The 13,056-nt window shown below is 35.3% G+C and overlaps 2 long non-coding RNA genes across 2 annotated transcripts in view; both read left to right on the top strand.

Annotated features, from left to right (window-relative positions):
* The window catches only part of LOC126940297 (uncharacterized), a 33,118-nt gene extending 32,459 nt beyond the window's left edge, over positions 1–659 (top strand). The window contains exon 3 of the long non-coding RNA XR_007720699.1: positions 620–659. This is a non-coding gene — a long non-coding RNA (uncharacterized LOC126940297). The remainder of the gene's footprint in view (positions 1–619) is intronic.
* A 4,186-nt stretch (positions 660–4,845) lies between these two features.
* The window catches only part of LOC126940180 (uncharacterized), an 86,262-nt gene continuing 78,051 nt past the window's right edge, over positions 4,846–13,056 (top strand). The window contains exon 1 of the long non-coding RNA XR_007720645.1: positions 4,846–5,112. This is a non-coding gene — a long non-coding RNA (uncharacterized LOC126940180). The remainder of the gene's footprint in view (positions 5,113–13,056) is intronic.

Genomic DNA, 13,056 nt, shown 5'->3' with positions numbered 1-13,056 from the left:
TGTGTGGGACCAAGCTGAACTAAGAAATGTGGCTCCAGACTTGTTTTCATTAGAAACTTGTCTTAATTTCAAATACTGACCCCACGCGCACATATAGACACAGCACCTCATGGAGAAATGGAGCAAGGTTTGCCTCACCAGTGATTACCTGCTGTTCTCTTTCCTGACACTAACAGCATCCAAAATAGTAATCACTGCTTTAAGGGTGTCCAGATAACTCTGTTCTAACCAGTGAGATATAAGTTGACTTCACAGAATGAGGCTTCTAAGAACCCATAAAGGGAGAAATAGGCTGTGAAAACATTTTGTCCTTTGTTCTTCTCTGACCTGGAGTGCACTAAGTGATGTTGAAGATGAAGCAGGCAATGAAAACCTTTTCACCTTAATGTCCCCACTGATTATTTAGAAAACTATCACTCTTACCTCCTAAAACAAGCCAGTAGACTGACCAACTAGAGTATTTTTTTTTAATTTAGAGAGACTATAAATTGAACCTGTAACAGAAGCATTTAAAAATCTGTTCAGACAGAAGAACTGAGTATTCACAACCACCAACCTGATAAACTGTCTTAAACAGATATTCTTTTTTTTTTTTTTTTTCCTGCCTCTACATATCCAGAAGTTTGAAATAGTCCTGGGCTAATACAAGAGTTCCAGTGTTATCAGGTACGTAAGCATCCTTTAGAATTCCTTTGTCTGTTATTTTTCAAGTGGAGTGAGCTTTTCTGTGGTCGCAAGGTGCCTGCTTTACCTCAACATCACTTAGGGCATTGCAATCCAGACGAACAAAAGACGGACACGATAATTTCACAGCCTATTTGCCCCATAATAGACTTTCATGGAAGCCATACTTCACAAAGCTTTTTATATTTTATTGGCCAGAATAGACTTATTTGAGCAACTTTAGACCAATGATTGGAAGCTAAATTTGGAGAAAGTGGTTGTCCATAGGGTCAGTCAGTCAGCCAACAATGACCTCCACTGTTTTTACTTAAAAGTAATACGACAGACAGAAAAGAGAAAAGTTAAACAAAGGAATGTAATAATGCATACAATTTTTAAAATGTCCTTTCTACAGTGGCTTTGTGTACAGAATAGCTGACAAAAAGGAGTTACTAAGAATTCAGAACTCTGGTCTTGGTTTGCTTGGCTATGCTTTGCTGATATGCAGAAAGGCTGACATACTTAGTTGAGAAAACAATATGGAAATATCATTACATAAGACACAGTTACTATCAATATAATGCTATTATATATTATATTCTTCCTGGGGAAAAATCACTCAAATACAAGCATTAGATTCAAAAGTAGAAGCTGAAAAAGGAGTGTTTACATTAATTACCAGTAACCAAATTTGAATTGGCCCTCCTGGCCAAGGTAAAGTGCCACTGAACCCCAATACCTGAGCTTGATTTTATCTCGGCCACACTTCAACAGGTGCCTCTCATCCTTCCATTCAGGGAGCAAAAATGGAGTAGCCCAGTAATCCTTTGGAAGTTCGTAAGCCTTCAGTTAGAACAATATTTCGCAATGTTTCTTTCAGGTTGTGACAAAATAGTATACTATTTGAAGTTCCTGGAGGAACATGCTCCTGGCTGGACCAGGCTGCATTGAGTGGTTCCATGGATAACGTTGTTAAAGATCATGGGACATCTTTAATCCATTCATAGCCACCCTGTGCATCATAATAAAATGATTGAAAAAATATTTCTTCGAACAGGAGTTTATATCACAGCTAGGGTTTATCTACTAAGCTGAAACATATTCTTCCGGGTAGTCATGACCCTACTAATAACTCATCCACTTTCTTTGTCCCCCATGTCTTTTTTCCCGTCTGGAACAATTTGTCTCATTTTACAATCCAAATTTGTCTAATTTCATTTTATTTTCAGATCCTTATCCTTATTTAAAAAATCTTACTCCTTTCTTAATTTTTTTTCCAAGACTTGACTGTTCTCTTTTTATTAAATCATAGTATGCAGTATGGATCCTGAACAGTCATAGGCAAGCTGTGTGCATTGATTAGCAAGGTGGAGCTTGTCCCTGAACTGATTCTCTGTTGGCAAATTCAGCGTAAGGTCAAGTATGAAGTTTACAACTTGTGTTTTCTCTGTTTTTGACTACCCCTCTTTTTGTGACATTCTTGCCCTCACTCTTCAATCCCCTTGGCCCACCCACCCTAACTCAAGAATATTTTTCCTCTGGGACTGGTTTTCAACCAATCAGGATCTTTGGTCCTCCCAAAAAATCTCTTATCATACAAAAGTAATTGTGTTAAAATTATTTCAGCTGGTTTTACTATCACTTGGCATTTCATCTAAATCATAAGTTCCTTGAAAATAACTGAGTCTTCTAAATATTTGTACCCACAATGCTACACTATATATACATAATCAATAAGGTATGCTTTCAAAAATATTTTATAACTTTTAAAGCATAAATAAAACTATAGAGTGTGGTATAATGTACTTATTACACCCATGATTCATACATGGCCAATCTTAGTTTATCTTCATCTAATGCAGTTAGTATTCCCAAATGTCAGACACCAAATAGTATGTCAATATATGTTTCTAAAATATAAGGGCTTTAAAAAATGTAACATAATTCTGGGAAGCAGGTTCACCAAAAGAGGACTCCCATTGTGGGGAGGATTGCAGAGATCATCATCATGTGAACCACCAGGAATTGGAGTCCAAACCCTTCCACCCACTGCAGCCTGGGCTGCACTGTTACCAATGAGAGAAGGAACACATTCATGTGCAAAACTTATTTAAAGCAGGCTTATTAATTAATTTTAGATGGGTAGGAAGGGAAATAAGAAGTCTTGGATCCATTGTGAGCTGATCCCCATGGTTCAGGAGAGTTGCCCAGGGCAGATGAAGTCTTGATTGCACGTGGTCTACTTGCACAACAGCTGAGTACACCACCCTGGGCTACTAACTCAGCAGCATGTGACTCACTGGCCAAAGCTTTGAAGCCCGTCCTGCTCCCAAGGGTGAGAGGAACAAAGATCCAGTTTGTTCCAGATAGTTTCTCCCTAACTCAAGATGTTACATTTCCTAGGAGAGAGAGAGACAAGTTCCAGGCAGTTTCTCTCTGTCTAAGGATATTGCATTCCTAGCACATTCTACACTTATTGTTGAGAACTGTAAGAAAGAAGGTGGGGAAAACTAACTCAGTCCAAGACCATGTGAAGAACTGTCCTGAAAATACCACGTTCACCCTAAGAAATAAACAGTAATGCCATAATGGTTTGCCAGTATTCATATTATAAGAGTCTTACAAGTGATTTTAACATATTATATTTTTGGATCTGAATACAAAGAAAGTCCATATATTGCAATAGGGTGTTAAGTATTCTTAATATTTGTATCTATTCCTCTTTCCATCTACTTTTTCAATTACGGTAAAATTTACATACAAGGAAATGCACAGATTAGGTGACAATTCCTTGAGTTTTGACTAATGTATACATCATGTACACTGTACTCCAGTCAAAACAGAAAACATTTCCATCACCCCATAGACTTCCCTTATGCCTCCATCCAGTTTTTATTGTCACCCCATCATTCGCATTTTCTATCAAAAATTAATTTTGTCTGATCTAGAAATTCATGTATATGAAATCAGACTTATTATTTTGCAACTGAAATATTCCTTTCAAAAATGTTTATAAAATTCAGCCATGTCTTCCTATGTATCAGTCTTACTATTTTATTTTATTTTATCTTATTTTAAGTGGGGTCTCACTCTGTTGCCCCTGCTGGAGTACAGTGGCTCTATCCTAGCTCACTGTAGGCTCGGACTCCAGGGCTCAAGTGATCCTCTCACCTCAGCCTCCCGAGTAGCTGGGACCACAAGTGCAAGCCACCATGCCTGCCTAATTTTTTGTATTTTTTGTGATGATGGAGTCTTACTATGTATGTTGCCAAGGCTGGTCTCATGCTCCTGGGCTCAAGGCATCCTGTCACCTCGGTCTCCCAGTGTTGGGATTACAGGTGTCAGCCATTGTGCCTGGCCCCATGTATCAGTCTTTTATTATTGACTAATATTGCAGTATACCAATGTATCCCATTTTATCCATTCTAATGTTGATGGACATTTGAGTTGCTTTCAGTGTTTTGCTATTATTAATAATTATTCTATAAACATAAGTAATGTGTAAATGGATCTTCTGGACATACACCTTTGTTTCTCTTGTGTAAGTAGTTGGGTGTGGAATTAGATGGTCTTGAAGTTGGTGTAAGTTGGACTTTATAAAAAAACTATCAATGCAGATTTTTAAATTTTTTTATTGTTATCCTCAACGTATATGCATTTTCTAATTTTTTCACATCATGGTCAAAGTCAAATTGGGTTTTTGCTTTTTAATTTTTGATACATAGGTCATATATTCTATATATCTATTTTATATGACATAATATGTGATAAATATGTAAAAAGGAATGCAATATATTAAACAGTTAATATAAAATATAGTATACTACAGTATAATGTAATATAAATGTAGGGCAGATACAGTCTTGACTGCACGTGCTCCACTTGCACGACAACTGAGGGACACCATAAAGTAGACCACCCTGGGCTACTTTATTTATAATTTTGTATAAATTACAAATTATCTATATAAATATAACTATATAGTTACATATGGTTATCTACAACCATATGTAAATATACATACAACAGATTATAAATTATATAATAGGTAATATATAATATAACAGTATATGATATGATAAAACATATAGTTTATATAATATTCTATGTATCAGTAACAAAATGTCAACCATATCTATAATATTATATATTCTGTTTTGTTTTTTTTTTTTGACACAGAGTCTCACTGGGTCACCCAGGCTGGAGTTCAGTGGCACGATCTTGGCTCACTGCAACATTTGTCTCTGGGGTTCAAGCGATTTTTCTGCCTCAGCCTCTGCAGTAGCTGGGACTACAAGCATGCACCACCATGCCTGGCTAATTTTTGTATTTTTAGTAGAGACGGGATTTCATCATATTGGCCTGGCTGGTGTCAAACTACTGACCTCGTGATCTGCCCGTCTTGGCCTCCCAAAGTGCTGGAATTACAAGCATGAGCCAGCTCACCAGGTGAGATTATATATTCTTTATGTCATTATATGTATTATGTATGTCATATAATATATAATATATATTATATATGGTTACATGTTACAGGTTGGAAGTTAGGATATAAGACCTTCATAAGTGTTATACCTACTAGATATGGAAATATTTTCTCTCAATATGAGGCCCGATTTTTATTTTCTTAATGGTGCTATAAAATGAAAAATAAATTTTGTTAATATCCAATTTATGTATTTTTCATAAAAGCTTAGTGTTTTATGTTTCTCAAAGAAATCACTGACTACTAAATAATTGCAAAAGTATTCTATGTTTTCTTTGAGAAATTTAAAAGGTTACTTTTACTATTAGATCTATTAGGATTCCAAATTAATATTTGCTTGTGTTGTGCAGTAAGGATCAAGGTTTTTTATTTGATGTGTGTGTGTGTGTGTGTGTGTGTGTGTGTGTTTTCCCCAATGCTCATCCACTTATTCTACCACCATGTTTTGAGATTTTCGTTTCTCAGTTGAACGGCCTTAGCAAGTCTGTGTTTAATTGATAGCATTTGTGAGGTTAATTTCTGAATTCTCCATTCTGTTCCACTGGCTGATTTCTTTACTTTTATATCAACCACACACTTGCATGATTATTGTGGACTCATAAATAGCCAGAAAGTCAGGTATATCTATGATTTTCCTGTCAAGATATCTTTGGCTCTTTGAGGTACTTTACATTTTTACATAAATTTTAGAAATAATTTGTCAATTTCTTGAAACATATGCTGTTATTTTGGTTGGATTTCCATAGAATCCATAGCACATTTTTTTAGATAATTGACTTCTTAGAAATATTACATTTTCCAGCGTATAAATATATTATATTGTGTTATTCACTGGCGTCCTTAATTTCAGCAGTAATATTTTCATCTCTTAAATGTAGAGGTCTTGCACATTTCACAAGCATATTTCTTAATATTTTCTTTTTATGTTAATGTAAATTGCCTTTTATAATTTCATTTTCCAACTGTCAGTACTATATATAATACAACTTATTTTTCTTCATAAACCTTCTATTCTGTAATCTGTCTAAATTCATTTTTTAATTCAATAGATTTAGTACTCTCCTTAAGATTTCATTAATAGCCTACCTCCTGTGTAAAAATACTTCCTTTTCCTGTTATTATATAAAGATGTATTTATTTATTTATTTATTTAATTTTTCTTGCCTTATGGTGCTAACCAGGACCATAGATATAATGTTGAATGGAAGCACTGAGAGAAAATATGCCTTTTGTCTTATCTCAGAAGAAATGCTTCATCACTATGTACGATGTTAGCTATAAGGTTTTACAGGTGCCCATACTTAGGCTGAGACATTTTTCTTCGATTATTTTTGTATGAGTAATTCTATTATGAACGAGAGTAGAGTTTTTTTCATATGAATTTTCTTTGGGTATGTAGACGGCCATATAATTCCTTAGCTTCTTAATATGGACATAAGCGCCTTAATTTTAAACTGTTCTCCTTTTCTGATATAAACATGTAAGTTATAAATTTCCTTCCAAGTACTCCTTCAACTGCATGTCACAAATTTCGACAAGTACAGTTTTCATTTTCATTTATTTTAAAATATTTTTAAATTTTCATTGTGTTTCTTCTTGGACAAATGGGTTATTTCAATAGGTTCTTGTTTCATTTGTAAATATTTGATGCTTTTAAAGTTTATTTTTATTGATTGTTAATTTAATTTTTTATTTTATTTTATTATTATTATTATTTTTTGAGATGGAGTCTCCTCTGTCACCCAGGCTGGAATGCAGTGGTATGATTTCGGCTCACTGAAACCTCCACCTCCTGGGCTCAAGGGATCCTCCTGCCTCAGCCTCCTGAGTAGCTGGTATTACAGGCATCTGCCACCACGTCCAGCTAATTTTTGTATTTTTAGTAGAGACGAGGTTTCACTATATTCATCAGGCTGATCTCGAACTCCTAACCTCAGGAGACCACTCATCTCGGCCTCCCAAAGTTCTGGGATTACAGGCGTGAGTCACTGTGCCCAGTTTAATTTTATATCATTACGGACAGAGAACAATATTGTATAAGATTTTATTATTCTGAAATTTGAGTCTGGTTTTATGGCCCAAATATAGTAGAGCTTACTGAATGCTCTATGTGCATTAGAAAAAAATGTATATTCTGCAGTTGGTGGGAATAGTATCTTATAAATGTAAATTAGTTCATGCTGACAATGTTGTTCCAAAGACATAAATCTTATTATTATTATTATTAGTTTTTGATAGAGAGTCTCACTTTGTTGCCCAGGCTGGAGTGCAACGGCATGATCTTAGCTCACTGCAACCTCTTCCTCCCGGGTTCAAGTGAAGCCTCAGCTTCCCGAGTAGCTGGTATTACAGGTATGCACCACCACACCCAGCTAAATTTTGTATTTTTAGTAGAGGCAAGGTTTCACCATTTTGGCCAGGGTGGTCTTGAAATCCTGACCTCAAGTATCTGCCCGCCTTGGCCTCCCAAAGTGCTTGGATTACAGGCGTGATCCACCACGCCCGGCCCCAAATCTGATTTTTTTGTGTACTTGTTTTATTAATTAGTGAGGAAGCAGTGCTAAAAACCTCTAAGTATGATTGTGACCTTCTCTGTTTTTATTTTTGTCACTTCATATATTTTCCTACTCTATTATTAGATATATACTAATTTTGTATTGCCAGGTTTTTCTAAAGAAATCACTCTTTTATTATATGATGTTATCTCAATCTGTGGTAACACTACTTGCCTCAAAGTCTTTTTTTGACAATGTTAATATATCCAATTTTTTTTGAGCTTCTACTTGGTACGGTTTATCCTTTTTTCATCTTCTTCCATTCAGCTTATCTCTGCATAGAATAGGCAAGTCTGACATGGAATCACTTTAAATTGCAGTATTTAGTTCTTTATATTTAATAAAATTATTTCAATTTGTTTTTGTTTCTGCTATCTGCTTATTTTTTCTTTTATGTCTTTTAAAAATAACTGCTTGAATATTCTGTTATTTCTGCAATTTGCTTTTTAGAAGAAATTTTTTGTATATTTTTCTAGTGGTTTCTCCAGAGGCTAAAGCATGTCTAATTAATCTATCAGTCTACTAAAAGTAATGTTGTACCACTTCAGGTAAAATCTAAGAACTTAATTGCAGTATCATCTCATTGCACTCCTTACCATATTTTATATTATTATTGTAACATATTTTACATCTAAATATACAGTGCACCAAATTCTAATTTTTTTCTTTGAAGAGTTAAAGTACTTTTAATGAATCGAAGGAAAAATTAAAATAGTCTATATTTGTCCATATCTTTATTATTTCTATTATTTTGCATTTCTTTCTATTGATAGAGTCTCTATCACTTGATTGTTCCCTTAAGCATGAAGAGCTTTATTTAGCATTTCTAGTAGCACAGGTAAAAATGAATTCACTTAGCTTTTCTTATATGAAAATGTCATTATTTCATCCTTATTTCTAGAATATTATTTCATTTGATAGAGTATTCAAAGCTAACTTTATCCCTTTCTCATGAACTTTAGAGATAGCATTGCTTTGCTTTCTAGCATCGAAGATGAGAAGTCAGCCGTCATTCCTATCATCATGTTCCTCTGTTTGTAAAGTGTTTTTAACCTCTCTGATTGCTGCTGAAATTTTGTCATTGAGTTTGACTGTATTCTTACGGTATGCATAGATTTGATTTTCTCTGTTTTTATCCTGCCAAGGTAACTCTTAGCTTCTTGTATCTGTAGACTAAATTTTTTCACAACGTATTAAAATTTATGCCATTACTTCTAGGTGGTCATTTATCCTACAGAGAGTCGCATTATCTTGACATTTCAGATAGCACTCCTATAGTGTCATACAATATTCTCACTGCTTCTTGTATGTTCTGACAAAGGTTATAGAGTCATGCTCAAAACAAAGTATGACATTTTGGGAGAAAATAGAGCTCAATACTATTTTATACGTTGTGTATTCCTTTCAGGAAGCAAACATTACTATATTGTTTTTCTCTCTGCAGTGTTTTTAAATAGTAATAATTACAGATCAATTTCTTCGTGTGCGGTTGCAAAATAATGACAGTGTAATTTATCATATTTTTTAAGTTGAACAATTTATATAAATTGAAGTATCTCATTTTAAATATGTGGTTCCATAAAGTTCAATTCATACAAGAAAACAGGATAGTGCTAATTTTTTGATATTTATTTACAATTTTTCAAAATAACAAGGTGGTTCACTAATATTCTCTATGGCTATACATTTTAAAATTATAATTAAAAACTTCTAAATTAAGCATTTTAAGTATATTCATGCATAGAAATTAATATCTTATTTTCAAGCCAACAGATGTCCAGCTGCCTTAGTTAGCTCTGTTTTCTCCTAAACAAATGCTGCTGCCGTGTGGATATTGTAGCAGCCAATGGTTTTTCACCAGTTTCTCACATTTTAAAGTTCCTAAGGACACTTTTTCCCCCAGTTAAGCCGTAGATTTTAGCTGCAGATTTTTTGTTCTACTATTCTTTTTGAAAGTATATAGGAAGAAGCAGGAAGCATTCTGTTGTTCTGCTCTTAATAATCTTGAACTTTCTAAATAAGTCGATGCTGATGTTACCATTATTGCTCCAATTGTTGAATGTCTATCCAGTTATTTTTTATGTGGGTGTATGTGAAAATTTGGCATTATGATAATGAATTAGTTATAGGGCAGGAGGGTTCCATAACCTCCGCCATAGTAGATTGCATCCAAATATGCTCTGCTGAACATAAGGAGTGGCCTTTGTTGTCTAAGTTTCTTTGTAGGTGAAAGAGAGGTTATATTTGAAAGGAGTTATGATAAATGATCTCTGGGGACCATATGGGTACTGTGTGCACTTTAAACCTTATTCAATAGGGAGGCAATTCATAAGAAATGAAGTATCTCTCATTATCAAGAAGAAAACAGAGGTTTTCTTTCTATTTAGAAACATTATTTAGTATTTTCCCATTATAAACTTGCATAATAACTTAGAGCCCAATTTTGTATCTTTTTCTAGCCTGTTAGTATTCAATAAAGAAGCACATGCAACAGGGAATACTAATTTACAGAAACATTTTCCAGTAAACATAAACCCTGTTGACATTGTGATTAACATAAAATCTCCCATTAGTAGTTTTCTATGGAGATGACTGTACTTGTTGAATGATGATGTATTTGCTTCAGATATCTGTAGGTCTTTTTGTTTCAAACAGATACAATCAACCAAGGCATATTGTTCCAAAGAAGAAATAAGCTAAACCATCTTCTTACCAAGGCCAGAGATTGATTGTTCTGATCTATTTCCACTCTAACTACTTAAAGCAATTCACTTTCATTTCCCACAAGAGGAGATTTGGAAGTGCATCAAAGACAAACTTGAAATTGGGTTAACCCCTTTGTTCTCAGTTTTTGCCACTTGGCATCAACTAGCTCTTTAAAGAAAGGAGAAGCTTGGAGTGCCACTTATGACCTGATTTCAAAGGCTATAACTGAAACTCTTTGGGAAATAAGTGGTCATTTTTGTTCAATTATTTCATGTAATTTTTTTTCTAATTAAATTAGTGGAAACTGTTTGCTTCTAGGCACTAGTTAAGGTCTTGTTACACCAGTCCATTGGAATCGTATTTTAATTTATATACTTTTTAACTTCAAAAGGAGCAGTCATTTTAATTTCATATCCATTGCCTTGCCATCCACTGCTTCAATTTAATTTCAAATTTATTTTAAATTATGTGAACATGACCTGTTCAAAAAAATATTTGTGAAGGACACCTTTTTTCTTAGTTAAAAACTGAATATTCCTGCATACGTTCTTAAATGTACAATAAACCACACAACTATGTAATTAGATTTAAGAACGTGCAACATGACAAAGTGAAAATTAGCCATACATAGATTAAAATATTTATGGCAATATGCTCAGTCAACCCATTCCTGCTTTTTTTCTAGTTGAAGATATTTGTGGTCTTAAGAGGTTTATTTCCCATACTAGTTTGTACTTCCATTTTCAGTTCTAAATAGAATCTGTTTTCTCCAATTAGACTTCACGGGAGTTATCTGTTGTTCACTCTGTTTTTTTAGAAAGCAAGTTTGCCAAAAAATAAAATAAAATAAAATAAAGAGAGAGAGAGAGTTTTCCACATTTATGGGTGTGCAGAAGCAGTACCAAGGGCAGAAGTAGTTGTAGTGACAACTTCTTTATTCTTTTAATCCCTGCATTGGAGCTATACTATACATTCTCCGGATTCCAAGATGTCAAGAAGCTATTGCTTTGATAGTGATAGGGGAGAAAAGGAAATTTATTTTCCTCACTCATGTCAAGGTTAATGGCTTACACTCCTATAACAGAACATAGATTAACATGAGGAAAGCATAACAAATTTATTTAACCAAAGTTTAATGTGACATGGGAGCCTTCAGAAGTGAAGACCCAAGGATCCATGGCAAACTCTATTTTTATGATTAGGTTCAATAAAACTGGATAGTTGTGTAGAAGTATGACTGAATAAAAATGGGGTATGAACTACTGGTAACAAACTTGGAGGAATTTAGCAAGGCTTATATGTTCAGATTCTTCTTGGCCTGTGGATATACGGTAGAACGCCCCAGAAATGAGGTTCTTATGACCTACTACCAGGTAAGGAGGGCCAAAGAATTTTCTTTAGACCATGCATCAGGGGAGAAAGGTGGGAGGTGGTCAGAGTAACCTTCTCGCCCCTGCAGTTTTCTCAATGCCCAACTTGCCGTATTGTGAAGTGTCTTGTTCTCAGCCCTGACACAGAATTTTAGGCAACTGTTGATTTCTTGCTTCCAACATACAAAGAGTAACCTAGAGCAAGTTGTATATGTTCTGAGAAAGTTTCTTTGAGGTTTAGCCTAGAATCTGGACTTTCGAAATTTTCGCAGATTTTATAGGCAACAAGCTCTTGGTTAAAATAACTAGACGTGGCCCAGTGCAGTGGCTCACGCCTGTAATACCAGCACTTTGGGAGGCCAAGGTGGGCGGATCAGGAGGTCAGGAGATCGAGACCATCCTGGCTATTATGGTGAAACTCTGTCTCTACTGAAATACAAAAAAAAAAAAAAAAAAAAAAAATTAGCCGGGTGTGGTGGCATGTGCCTGTAGTCCCAGCTACTCAGGAGGCTGAGGCAGGAAAATGGCGTGAACCCCGGGAGGCAGAGCTTGCAGTGAGCCGAGATCGCGCCACTGCACTCCAGCCTCGGCGACAGAGCGAGACTCCGTCTCAAAAAAAAAAAAAAGAAAAAAATAGACTTTTTTTTTTTTTTTTTGAGACGGAGTCTCGCTCTGTCGCCCAGGCTGGAGTGCAGTGGCCGGATCTCGGCTCACTGCAAGCTCTGCCTCCCGGTGTTCACGCCATTTTCCTGCCTCAGCCTCCTGAGTAGCTGGGACTACAGGCGCCCGCCACCTCGCCCGGCTAGTTTTTTGTATTTTTTAGTAGAGATGGGGTTTCACCGTGTTAGCCAGGATGGTCTCGATCTCCTGACCTCGTGATCCACCCGTCTCGGCCTCCCAAAGTGCTGGGATTACAGGCGTGAGCCACCACGCCCGGCCAAAAAATAGACTTTTATGAACCGAGTCTTGACTGATACAGACACTTAGAAGCACTAGGATTCACATGCACTCATTCACATTTTTTTACTACTCACTTGCAATTTCTTTTCACCCTCAAATGCCTATTTGGGGATGATTTTCACTTCTGATAGAGGAGGACATGTGTCTAAATTCCAATTTTTACCAAATTACTATTGTATTAGGATTACTGCCATGCACTTCCTGTGTCTTTCTGTGTTCTTTCCTGCTTAGAAGTGTTTCTCCTTTAATAAAATAAAAAAGATAATATTAGCAAATGGAAAAAAAAAAGCAAACACAACAACAGTAACAACAAAAA

This window comes from Macaca thibetana, chromosome 17 (assembly GCF_024542745.1).
Source record: "Macaca thibetana thibetana isolate TM-01 chromosome 17, ASM2454274v1, whole genome shotgun sequence".
Lineage (NCBI taxonomy): Eukaryota > Metazoa > Chordata > Mammalia > Primates > Cercopithecidae > Macaca > Macaca thibetana.
This window is presented reverse-complemented; position numbering and strand designations above follow the sequence as displayed.